Below are 13,720 nucleotides of genomic sequence, written 5' to 3'. Positions count from 1 at the left end.
ATATTGTAAATCATTATTTGAATATTGATATTCGCTATAAATGAAGATCAGGACATATCGCTTTTACTATATGTTGGTACATATATATTTTCTTATTTAGTTATATGTGTATATCAAGTTGATAACATAAATGTTACATTCTGATAAATATATTAAAGGCACTCGCCCATGTCTCTGATAAAATTATCTTTTTTGCTTTTATGCATCAGAAAACAATAATGTTATAATTATTTAACGTTTTTGTCCCGATTTGTCAGACAAAACTAATATTTAAAGAATAAAACATAAATAGAATAATGTTTTAGTCGGGATTGAACTCATGCTGGTACAGCCAAGAAAAAAAATATACCCATCATATACAACACATAAGTTATTTCAATATATATTAGATACCTTGAAAACTTCAAATAATCACGCTACAGGCTTTTGGTCAATTGCAATAGCAACGGTTTTGGAAATCATTGACTTCAAATAAAATATTTATAATCAATATATCATATATCAATTGTTAAAGGGTTTAAGCTGTCAGTATTTTAGTTTTAACACTCCTGATTATTTGTCACACTTTATTTTGTCGTACAAAAAGTGCATTTTACAAAACATGATTCGCTTTAACTTTATACGGTATTGATATAGTGCGCTATTGTTTCCTCAGTCATGTAAAGGTTATACGTGTATGTATGTATCTATTCCTTATTTCAGTTACGCAGGATAATTCTACATGTATCCCCTATTATGTCGCATTTCTCAACTTGTTGTCGCCCTTATACTTGCGTAAAATTGCATTCTCCCATTTTTCTACCGTTGTAAACAATGTCGATAATGTCCAAATAATAGTAATACTTCAGCGAACATAATTAGCTCATGTTTGTATATAGCACGAGCACCTGCAATATGTTATTCAAATTAAAGTAATAATGGTATTGTGGCATGCGAGCTCTTTTGGTTTTAATTTCAGTCTTCTTGTAGGACAACATGACAATAACAATGTTTTGGTAATAAAGGTTAAGTAATGAAAACAAAAACGCCCAATACTTGATAATAAAACAGCCACCTGCTATATTATCATATATGTGAACTTGTTTATATTTGTGTACTTTGCTTGTTTATTTTTTGTTGATATAATGATGTAAATGATTTGCTTAATTGCTGAATCGTGGAACAGTTGTAAAAAAACATATACTAACTTTGATATAATGTGAATAATTTATGTATTAATCAGTTTTGAATATGCATATTCATCTTAAATGAATATATACAAATATTCTATTGTGTGATATGTAGAGGCATATTGTTTTTTTGTTATTCTGCTTTAGATATATATTTAATAAAGAACATAAAATCTAACATATTTTGTTTAATATGATAAGGAATTGACATTTAATGGTTTGTAATGATATACAGTTGTGTCATTGAATAAGAAAATCTTCGAGCGTTGATTTCAAATAAAGGAACTATGGAAGCGCTGAGTTAACTTCCGAAAGTCAACTTCGAGTGATAATTTTTGTGTTGAAACACATGTATGTCGTAAAACTACAAAACAAATGCAATGGCAAATAACGGTTTGGTGCTATATATAAAATTAGGACAACAAACATTTGTACAAAAACGCTTGCATACTATTAGAGGAAAATACGCTTTAACGAATATAAATTTGACCTGATATTTAAGGATTTGTTTTTAAAATCGGTTATATATAAATATATTGAAACCACTAACAAAAGAATGGTCTCCGAAAGCCTTTTACCCAAGATATTACCCAAGACATGAACACACAGTCAAGATAACCACTTGAACATGAAAACGCCATGGTTTTCATTGTCCAGCAGCTGTTGACAATGTCCAGTTTTATTTTCCCTTACAGTTTTATTTGCACGTATAATTTGTGAAATAAATGCCTATATAACATACAAAGTATGTTTATGTAACCATTAAATATTGAGTTTGATTGAACTTCCTTAAACGTATCGCTTCTCTCTATTTCTTTCTTTCTCTGAACTGCTTTTTTGAAAATTGTGCCCAGATAATTTTCAACGTTTTGTTTATGTAACCATTCTAAAGAACAATGCGTTACTTATTGAATTTGATTGTAATTGCTTAGACGTGCCGTTTCTGTCTAGTTTCCTCTTTCTTTGTAAGGCATTTATATAGAGTCCGTGCTAAAAACTGGAGCTGAATCTATACAGTTGTGTATTACTTTGTCATCGTCATGTTTAATATAGCCAGTGTCGGTGAGCATGCCTCTACTTCTCCCAGAACCGTCATATGTGTATTTGTATCGTATTTGCTATTGTCATCGCCAAATCACTTGCACAATAAACCTTTACGTCTAGTCGTTCCCTCTGTCATTCCTGTTTGCAATATATTGAAATTTATATTTATGCAAAAAGCTACAGAAACAAGCTTTGAAGCCATACGTAGTGTGGGGTAAAATGTGAATTGATCCTTCAATGGAACAATATAGTATACTGAATCAGGAAACCCAATATCCTGATTCATATTTAACTATAGAAAAGAGAAGAAACGGGAAAACATATGGTTCTTTTTTTTTCATTTGTATCTACAAACTTTAGAAATACTTAAATAGTAATCATTATGTTTGAATATGAAATTTGACTAATATGATTTGGAACATAAAATGTTGCTTCTTTGTTATAGCTTGTAACTAGAACAATTAGAATGAAAAGGAGCAGAAACGAAGTAACTGTTAGTGGCAGTGTTTTGTTTTGGATTTACACTCACTTTGTAATTGTAAATAAACTTCGGCATAGATACCATACCTGCACTACGAGATTCACGGTAACAATGTTCGTGCTTTAAAGAATATAATCCATAGGATTGTATCCAGAGGGAATCATACTCTACACAAGAGCACAGCATAGACGGACAATGTATGCATCAAATTCTTTGCATATATTTTCCAGTGGTTTATATGTGTCGATGTAATTATGCATTTTACTGTGTTACAAATTGATATCCTTCCTTGTCTTGAAATCGAACTTCAGCGTGCAAAAGGCTGTGACACACTTTCAATAACATCATTTGCGAAATGGCGTTACCTTCGCATTCCATTTTTATATCTAACAATTGCCCTTTTACATATATTGAACGAGAGAGATATGTCATCTCTTAGACACCAGTAGTTAGAAATTGATGGGAGTGAATTCCCCAGGGGAAGTTTTACTCATAGAAATTGATGGGAGTAGGATTCCCCAGGGGAAGTTTTGCTCTTCAACGAAAATTGTGTCCTTGGAAGCGGGAAGACTCGTATTGTATACTGTGATGGTCCTTTACGATATAAGTAAAAGAATTGACAATAATGCCAGTGTGTATAAGTAAACGTGAATGAAAATTGTTGTAGAACGATATTGTTCTTTATAGTATAAGGGAAACAACTGCTATACTACACGTCGTGGAAATACGGAGAAGCGTTATTCTTCTTAATCACCGTTGCTGGGTTGCGTTAATACTCTAAATTAGTACTTGCTGTCGCTAATTCCAGATCGTTTCTTTATATTTAAAAGCGAGGATTATAAAGACCCTTTGTATAGCTAAATGCTCTTTCAATGTTTGATTTTAAGCTTGTACCTCGCAAGTAATTTTAATGTTAGCACTAAATAAGTTAATTTCATCTTGAAAACAAGGTACAGTCATGTACGGACTTTATCTAGGACAACGCAAAAATAATATGTTGTGAGAATAGCTATACAGGTAAACACAGGTACATACCATAAACTAACACAGTATTAAAATTAAATCTAAGACAAATATCGTGAACGCTTTGAAAACCCTTTAAACGGTGTGTATTGTGCAATAGGACACAACGAAAAGTTATCGGATTATGGTGAGGGTTATTGGTCACATTTTTACAGTCTGTACATGCAGATTTGTATGAATTACTAATTACTCTCACCAGTAAACATCGGCTTAAGACGCCTTACATAGCACGATGATATGTATAATTGAGGTAAGTCGTTGTTATTTTGGTTTTAAAAGTCATTGCTAAAATGTTTGATGAAAGTGCTAGCGCGTTAAAATAATGCGGCTAAAGTTGTAGTTTGTATCACCCATCAATACTGACATTGGGAAGCAACTTCTCTATATATTTATGCTTTGTTTTAAATAGTTAGTTCTCTTTTAAACAGCTGGATCCATTGAGCTATTTAGTTGCAAGATAAGCTTCAGTTTTTATATAAGGAGGAATTTGTAATAGTAACACATATATTTGTAAGTACGAATTCCTGAAGGGCGGTGTTTATAACTTTAAAATTACCTTTTTTTGTAAATTATGTAAATGATGTAAACTTATATAATTAACTTCTTTTGAATTGCTTTGAAGAAAATGATATAACTCTTGAGATATTTCCGCCCTGTATTCAAAAATAAATTGGTATCCTACACATTTAATTAAAAAAAGTATCCAACCCTAAAATTAAATAAAAAAAAATGATGTAAAAATTGAGTGTCAACTGTTAAAATATTAACTAAAAGCTGTCGAGGGAAGCATTATCAGTGGGTTTCATTTTTATGATTTAACTTTCACATTGAAATCATTCTCAAAGCTGATTGGAATAAAATCATAAAAATATATATATAAAAATGATACAACAATTGTGTTTTATGTAGTAAATGCCTGCCTATGCCAGGATTGGGAAGTTTTATAGAACAACAGGTATTTTGTTTTGCATTTTATGTATTGCATTAACCTATTGTTTAAAACACTCTTATTGAAATCACTTTTTGTTTGCATCACCTTTTTAAACTAGCGATGTTTGCAAGATTATGTTGTTTTTTGTTTGTTTTCAGAACCACATCTTGAAAGCAGAAGACTTTGTTGATCCAAAATAATAATTGCCAGATAAGTTGATTTTTTTTCTTCATTTTTTTAATTGTGTGTTTTGTTTTTCATATTTTGAGTTCATATGAAGACATAATGGGCTACATATTTTATAACATTCTGTTAAAAAACCAGTACCATGTTGACACATTATTTAATGATAAAAAGTCACTTTAATTACAGAGTCAGCCAAGAGTCAGTCCTGATTTTGGTTGTAATGTCAAGTTATCAATTTAAGTTTCAGGAACCTTTGTCAACGTATATGGAGCTTACATAAAAACGTTAACATTAGCATAATGCTAAGACTACCCTGTCTCCTAGTCCTATAATTGTTGAACTGTTTTGTTTGTTTATCTTAATAAACTGCAACCATATTTAGAATGAGTGTTTTTTGGGTTTTAGCAAATGGAAATTAAACAGCAGCTGGATGAGTTGCAAACAACAACAAACAATGGTATGTTTTATTATGAATTTTATTTTTTAAAATATTAACAACCATGAAACTTTGTCAAACATATGAAATAGTCACACAACTTTGTAACAACAAATATAAACAAACTTTATAATGAATAGTTAATTAAAATACAAAACAACCATATAACATAATATGGAATGAAATATTTATGATGAAATACATTTTCTTTGTTTGCTCTGTTTGTTGTTGTTACTAGTTCATGTGTTCATATTGTCAAATGTGTGGCTATGCCCCTATGCCACTTAACGGGGTATATGTTAAATGTTTGGCCTCTGATCAAGTCTCTATACTTTTTATTGTATTATCAATGACATATTTACTAAAGAACAAATACACATACTGCTTTTAACAAATATAAAAAAAACAAGAAGCTTACAATTTTTGCAATCAAATACATGAAACTAGGGAACTATAGACTGCCAACAAACGCAATATGATATACAATATGACTACTACAGGTAAATGGAATTGTATACATTATTTAAAAAAAAAACTGACCTTTAGATACACCCATTTTTTTATAAGCCATTCAATGCTTTAATAAGTATTAGGTAATTAACTGATTGTTCTGTCTTCTGTATTGTAAATACATAAATTTTCAGTAGGAACAACATACAACAGTATATAAAACATTTAAAGATCCTTTCTTTTACAGGTTAGTCAACCATATGTCCTCCAGGAAAACAATGTTTACCTATCTGATGAAGGATGAGCCATAACATGTGAGCTAGGAACCAAAGCTGACCACAGTCTACAAAAGCGAGCCTTACCCAGATGCATAAACAAACTTTACAGTTTTCTAATTATTGTAAAACAAAACTGAACACAGAATGTGTTTATTTTAAACCATCCATGCAGTATCACAATCAGTCCTTATTGTCAACCATCCTGGACCACAGTGCCACATCAAAGCAGCAACCTCCAACTTTTGTCTGGTTTAATGCAATTATGTTCCATTTGTGCAGCATTATGAGATTTTAAAGTATGATGATTATGGCAGCTACCCCCTCCAGCGAGTTGATGAGACTGAGCTGAAATGATAAAGAGGGATAATGTAACAAGGCAAGGAAAACATAGCATGTATTACATGTAATAAGCCATGCATAATAATAAATTTATAAGCTATTTTTACACATATTTAGGAATTTCTTGGATATAATTTATTACATTTTAACTCTAGATAAACAAACAGCAGCAGCACTTTCATGGGAATACTAGACTTTTCTTAGTTTATCTTTAAATATGTCTAGCTTACAAAACTTTATAAAAAAAAACTCAGCTTATATGGTGGGTTATACATGTATGGGTTCTGTGGTTGTTTGATATACATCATTTGGAATATACATTTTGAAATAACAGATTGGACAGTGGTGTTTGTGGAGTTTGATGTGTTGGACTATCTCTTATTATTATACAAGTATGCTCTAATCTTCTAGCAGAAGAAAGATTTGTTTTTGTTAATATATACACCTTGGTTTCCATCAAAATTTTCTTAGTTGTTTTAGTGCAACTGAATGCTTTCATTAAATGATACAGAATGCAATAATAGTTAATTATAATGCTCAAAGTTAAAATGCCCATCAAAAACTTACGTGTTGTGTTTTATGCTGACCTGGGGAGATTTTATGCATAAACTCCATGATCAAAGCACTAAGTTTTATGCTAGTCTTGACCGAAGGTGTGCTGACTGTCTTTGTAGTTTCTCTAACCCTGGATAGGTTTCAAAAGCATGGTGAATGTCATGAACATGTCTGCAAAAATGTACTTGTTATTAATTTATAAAACAAATTTTTACGTTTTAAAAGAAACATCTATAAACTATTTACATTTTGTATGGTTGTATACAACAACGGAACTATTATTGTAAATACCACCATTTATATAATTTGTTGTAAGCCGATCAACAACTACTCTATATAGAAAACAGCATTTAAGATTAATAGAACATAAAAATTGTAATTGAACAATTGAAAAGTGTTTATGGTACAACTAGTAAATGGCAAATTACTTTTGCAGCACATTTTAACAGAATTGTCTGTTGTTGACATCACAAACAGTGGACGGAACCTCCATCAGTCGACGTTTAGGGTGGGTTGGGTTTCTATCTCGTCAATTTAGTTGAGTCTTGAAATGTTCATGTATGTGATTACTCTGAAACTGTCTCTTTACATCTCAATATTGACTATTTTTAATGTCCTCATATAGTTCAATTCACCTATCACTGAGTTTTGGTCGTGATGACACAACTCTTTTTTATATGTACAGACACTACCTTTGTTCTTTTATGAAAGCAGCAAAACAATGAAACAAAAATTAAGAATATTTATTTTGTGCAAAAACCCGGAAACAAAGTCCTTCCAGAACGGTATATGGTTGTCGTAAACGGGTAATGCTATTTCCCGTTCAGATCGATTTTAAGGTTACACACAACTAATTGGCGTTTTCTATACGCGTTTGTTTTTACCTAGACAGGGTTGTCCTTCCTTTCTTATTAAAATTGAACAGAGGATTGAAATGTATGTAATTGTCTTCCAACAAAATGATATTCCTCTGTTCTGTTAACACAACGTCCCCCTTGAGTAAGAATATCAAATCTACCAGTATTTAATAGTATATGGACGTGACTTGATTGAAAAGCTGTGTCGGTCTTATAATTTGTAATCCATTTAATCTATGAAACCAAAAATTCCAATTGTTTTTAGCTAATCTAGATTCTGTTTGCGGTAAAAATGTTGAAGGAAAAAATCCGGGTAATGCTCTGATTTCGGGTATAGCTGGTTCCGAGAATAAAATGATGGTTTCAGTAGACGCTGGTTGAAATGACGCACATTCATTTTACTTAATTTTAAAATAAGAGCTCTACAAAATGGACATTTACTTATATGTTTAAAGCAGTCTTGTCATACTAAAGATTTGCAATTGCACGTATTTTTAAAATAAATCTCTTTGTCATCATTACAAATGTCAAATTCTTCCATCCAAAGTTTTTGAAACATATCTGTTGTTGTACAAAATGGACAATTGTCTAGCCTTTCAAAACAGTTTTTACACACTACAGATGTACATTGACATACGTTTCTAAAGTAAATTTCAGCCTCTTCATAGCATACCCCGCATTCTTCCATCCAAAGTTCTTGAAACATAACTGTTGGTATAAACATAAAGTTGTTATAACGTAAAGTTCGCAAAGTTTGTTTTATATAAACTAAATAACGTGTATGGTGCTTTTTAAAAGTTGTATATAGGTGAATAGTTAGGCGTTTACATATTCTAGCAGAGTACATTTCTTTCAGTTTAACATTTTTTGTTCATCATCCATTTTACGTTTTAATTAAAATAACTGTGTAATAACATCCTATTAAATGGAGTGTTTAGATGATACATATTTTGCTGTACAAAATAAAATGTAATAACAGCTCATTTGCATATATATTACCACATATTTTTACTCTTTATTTGCATATAGATTATAACCGTGTATTTAACACTTCATTTACATATAGGGTATAACCGTTTACAGTTAATCATCTCGTTAAAATGCTATCAATTGAATAGAAGTCCCACCAAGTTGTACTATTGAAATTGTATGTCTTGAAAAGAACTAATTTAAAAAACGAGGAGACGCCTGTAATCTTTATTACATTTATATATATATATGAACCTCTATAGCCAACAACCTCATCAAAATGTCATCAACCCAATGACACCTGTCGAGATGTTAAATTGAATTTTCGTGTCTTGAAAAGAACTAATTTCTATAAAAGAGGAGACGCCTTCAATTCAAATTATTTATGTATGAAAAATAACATCTTAAATAGAATCCATTACCTGTTTTCAAAGGAGTCATTGAAGACTTTATTTGCATTTAAATTAAAAACGTGAGCAACATCAGACCCACCTCTTAAGCCAACGTATATAAGTCCAGCGCAATTTACAGCATTTTCAAATCGCTTTCGACAACTGTTTGAACTAAAGCTTTTCCTATAACTTTTCGAAAAACTTATAACAAAGTAACACTTGTAAAGATTTATTTTCTTAAGAACATGGACAAACCGATTAGAAAACAGTTTGGTTTTAATAAGAATGTAACGGTTAAGAAAAATGGAGAATACTTAAATGTATATGTGAATCATACTGTCTATGAAAACGGCGAACTGGTAAAGGAGAAATCCAGATCCGTATGGTTGACTGTGGAAGGAAACTATACAGCTGAAAGAAGCGATCCAAGCTATAGAAGAAGAAGTGTTGATGATCGAAGTAAGTTTGCTTTCATTAATTTTAAAGTAAATAACTGTAGAACTAGTTTGTTCTTTGATATGTATTGGTATTTCATTATTTGTAGTTGACTATTTTATAGAAATAAATTTATTTTAGAAGCTGTAGACTATATGTTTATAGGCATTAACATTGTTTGCTTTTATTATAAAATTTATTTCACACCTAAATTTTGTTAAATAGGTTTGATTTTATGATCTCATCAACGGTAAAGTATTAATTAACCAACCATTTTTAATTTTTTTAGGGGTTCTCTAGCGATACAACTGGGGATGCTAAAGGAGTTACACACGTCGCTGTTCAAAAAACAGATACGACTAGTGCTGCGTCCGCTGCTGCTGCTCAAAAAACAGATACGGCTAAGACAAGCGTAAAACGTCATTATCCCTATTAGATGCAACAACTTTAGACTGTAAATGATAGATGATTGACGAGAGACCAACGCGCTAAACTATATTAACTTTAATAGAAAATGGATCAGTGTATATGTAACAGTGAAAGAATATCTGTTTTGAGACGTTCTGCATATATTTCAACAGCTAGAAAAGCTGTAAAACTGTGTCGTTGTATTTCGTGTCGAAAATACTATATCGCTATTCTTACATGTATTGAACTTATCGATGATCAAGGACTTGTTGATGCGGTTATATATTTACCTATAAGAAATGCCCAGCATGGCCGTTCAGTTTTCAGAGAAATAATTAGCGCTCCTATAAACCCTTAAACTTTTACAACAATATTTAGAAAACAAAACAAAAACGCCATCCTTATTTTTGCCAGCAGTAATATCCTTTTACGTAGATGATGACACGAGATGTTGTGTCATATGTATGAAGAGACAAACTACCTATTTAGTAGAAGAACGTTTGTCTGATAGAGTAACTGTAAGTAGGAAATGTATAGTTTGTGGTAGTAATTTACACGATTCTTTTGCTTTGTTATGAGATGCTTTATTGATATTGCTGACATTTTGTGAGCCAATGAGAAAACAACGACTCTCGTTCCTGGGAGGAGCTATGCGTGATAGTAAATTGAGAGGAGCTTAGCGTTGAATAAAATGAAGGTGTTCTCTAAAGAGTATTCAAAGTTGCGAACGCCAAGATGAAAGTCAGAAAGAGCGGTGTTAAGAATATATATTGTTCCACGTGTAAGAAATGGATCACGGATTGTTTCGTTGGTCGTCATGTGCAAAGTAAGACACATTTTATGAAGAATCAGAATCATGAGTTGCATCCGCGGAAACCAAAACTAAAATCGGCAATGGACAGTGGATCGATCAGTTCTACACATGTAATGAAAAATGTAAAAGACAAAGTGTCTGACAAGCAACAGGAAGCTACACATTGCACGGTACAAGGTGATGCAGTAACGCATTATACAATACAAGGTGAAAAGGTAATGACATGGGGATCTGAAGCGTTTCAAGAACTTCCGCAGAATGTGCTTGGTCTTTCCGGACTTGATGATACGTGGGACTTTGAAAGCACATTAATGAACGACGAACATGCCACTGAAAATGGTATCACCACCGACAATGGTATCAATGGAGTTGACGTTCAGCCACGATCAGTACAATATACGACACACAATGGTTTGAATCCATGGACAGAGTTTTCAACTGAAGTGTTAAGTGGTGCGTGTCCAGACGGTTCAGTCGCATCCACAGAGTTCCCAATTGACGTGTTAAGTGGCGTGTTTCCAGAGCGCGTATGTGACGATCCTCATCACAATCAAATATCGTACTTCAAATGTCACCTGTGTAATCCAACCACCTATAAAGACTACGAAAGCTGGTAAAAACTTTGAGTAATTCGATTTCATATACCAAGATGAATTCTAGTGAAACTGTACTTTTTGGGAACAGGTTAAAACGAAATAGTTATGCGAAGTATGAGGATCGTTTATCTTCCTATCAAACATGGCCTCAGCAGATGAATCAAGATAAATACGCTCTAGCTAAATCGGGATTTATTTATTCGAAAGAAGGAGATATTGTAGAATGTTTCGCGTGCGGCGTTAAAGTGAGCCAGTGGGCAGTCAATGACATTCCCGATCTTGAACACAAGAAATGGTCGCCCGAGTGTGCGTATATAAAGCTGACTTGTTCTAGAGACACATACGACGTTGCAGCATTTGCGAGTGTGAATTTTGATTTTTAAAATTTTAAAAATTAGTAAAGAAATATGGAGCTCAGTCAAGTGTCATTACTAGAATCGTATTTTGACTTTTTCTATGCTAAAGAAATTAGCAAAAATATGTACCTTGTTTTCAGAAAGAAGTGTTTCGGCTGTCAAAATGCTTGTTTATCGCAAAGTGATCATACGTGTTTAACTTTAACGGATAAACAGCAGCTAGAGTTATATTTCGATGACATTCTCGCTGAAGTGGATGAATCCGATATTGTATTGAAATGGAACGAAGCAACATCTCTTCTCGACGTGTCTGTTCAAGTGTTGAACATGTTTCAAATTAAAAGTGTATTGTAACGATTGGCGCGAAACTGATATGAAAAGTGAGCAGTGGAAATCTAAAATGATACAAATGACTGTTCAATTGCTCATGTTAAATCACAGATTCGGTTAACTTTGCAAACTAACCTAAAAAAAAAATAAATGTTGCATACTAACTGGCATTTGCAAAGGTTGATAAATGATGTTATATCTTGTTGTATGTGTACGTTCTTTGATGCTTATATGTGCTCGTTGTTTGATGATTTTACTGTATGTGTCTTGATCATTTATATGAACTATGAATGCTATGTATATATCTATATTTTTCATTGGTGTTGGGAAAAAATATAATCAATAAAAGAGTATATAGAACATCTGAGTCTGTTTTTGAATTGGAAAAAACTTTTTTGAAAAAAAGTATAAATTAGCCCGTTGAATGTGGTTTGGTTTCATTTGGATATCTCGTTAGACATGGAGAGTACGGTTAAGCTAGAAGCGAACTCTACGGCTCAAGTAATAGGTTAGTCGTGTATGCGGGTTATTACATTATGACATTTATTAAATTAAAGAAGTTATGAATCGATTTACTTTTCATTTTTTAAAAGTATATGATCTAGATTTCATTGAAGTAGGCACTAGATTTCGATGGAAGGCTTCCAATAAAGCTTTTAGCTAAGCTTTTATGACTTAATTTTTTAGGTCCGAGCAATGTGGGAAAGAGTACTTTCGTGTATCAACTCTTAAAACATACTGACGGAGCTTTTACTAAACCGATAAAAGCCATTTACTATTGCTATAGTGTTTATCAACCTTTGTTTGCGGACATGAAAAAGGCTATACCGCACATGACCTTTTACGAGGGTCTACCCACAAAGACTGAACTTGAAACCTGGCACATGAATGAACCGAGAGAAAAGATCTTGGTGATTGACGACTTGATGATTGAAAGCGCGAAATCTAAAGCCGTCGTAGACATCTATTGCAAATATGCGCATCATTTCAAGTTCTTTTGCTTTCTCATTTGCCAAAATGCGTTTTGTCCTGGACGCGAATTTCGTACCATTAGTCTAAACACGCACTATTTCTTTTTATTTAAAAACAATCGAGATGAATTACAAATACAGACGCTAGGTCGACAAATCTTTCCCGGTCAGATCAAATACTTTATGGATGCGTACAAGAAAGCCACTGCCGAGAAATACAGGTATCTTCTGGTCGATCTTTCTCCGCATTCCGACTCATTATATAAACTTCGAACGAACGTTTTACCCGGGCAGTTAATGATAGTGTATCAACCTGAGAGTGTGACAACATGAGTCAGTTAATTAAAAAGGAAAAGGATTTTTTACGTCTACTTCTCAATACTTCTATCAAACAGAAAAAGGTGTTATTAAGAGCGATAGACAAGTCGCAGTTAAACGCTATTGTACAAATTGTGTATAATTTGATGCTAGGTTATCATCCTCTGGCAGATAAAGACAAAAAACAGTTGGCAAAACATAAAACTGTTATTCGGCAGTTTATAAGCAAAAGCATTTCGTTGAAAAAGAGAAAGGAATTGCTTTTAAAGTATTTCAAATATATTTTACCATTTATCAACACCATCAAAAGCAAGTTGTTGTGAAAGAAGGATGGCTCGTGAAATGGTTGTGGTGCCGAAAAGTAAATACGATCATTTACTTA

The 13,720-nt window shown here is 32.5% G+C and overlaps 1 long non-coding RNA gene across 1 annotated transcript; it reads right to left on the bottom strand.

The window, feature by feature from the left end:
* Nucleotides 1–5,292: 5,292 nt before the first annotated feature.
* On the bottom strand, nt 5,293–7,711 carry LOC128215807 (uncharacterized). The gene is made up of 3 exons (XR_008258062.1): nt 7,321–7,711; nt 6,905–7,022; nt 5,293–6,343 (listed from the first exon to the last, which is right to left on the bottom strand). It is a non-coding gene; the product is annotated as an uncharacterized LOC128215807 (long non-coding RNA).
* Nucleotides 7,712–13,720: the final 6,009 nt, after the last annotated feature.

This window comes from Mya arenaria, chromosome 14 (genome assembly GCF_026914265.1).
Source record: "Mya arenaria isolate MELC-2E11 chromosome 14, ASM2691426v1".
In the NCBI taxonomy this organism is placed as follows: domain Eukaryota; kingdom Metazoa; phylum Mollusca; class Bivalvia; order Myida; family Myidae; genus Mya; species Mya arenaria.
This window is presented reverse-complemented; position numbering and strand designations above follow the sequence as displayed.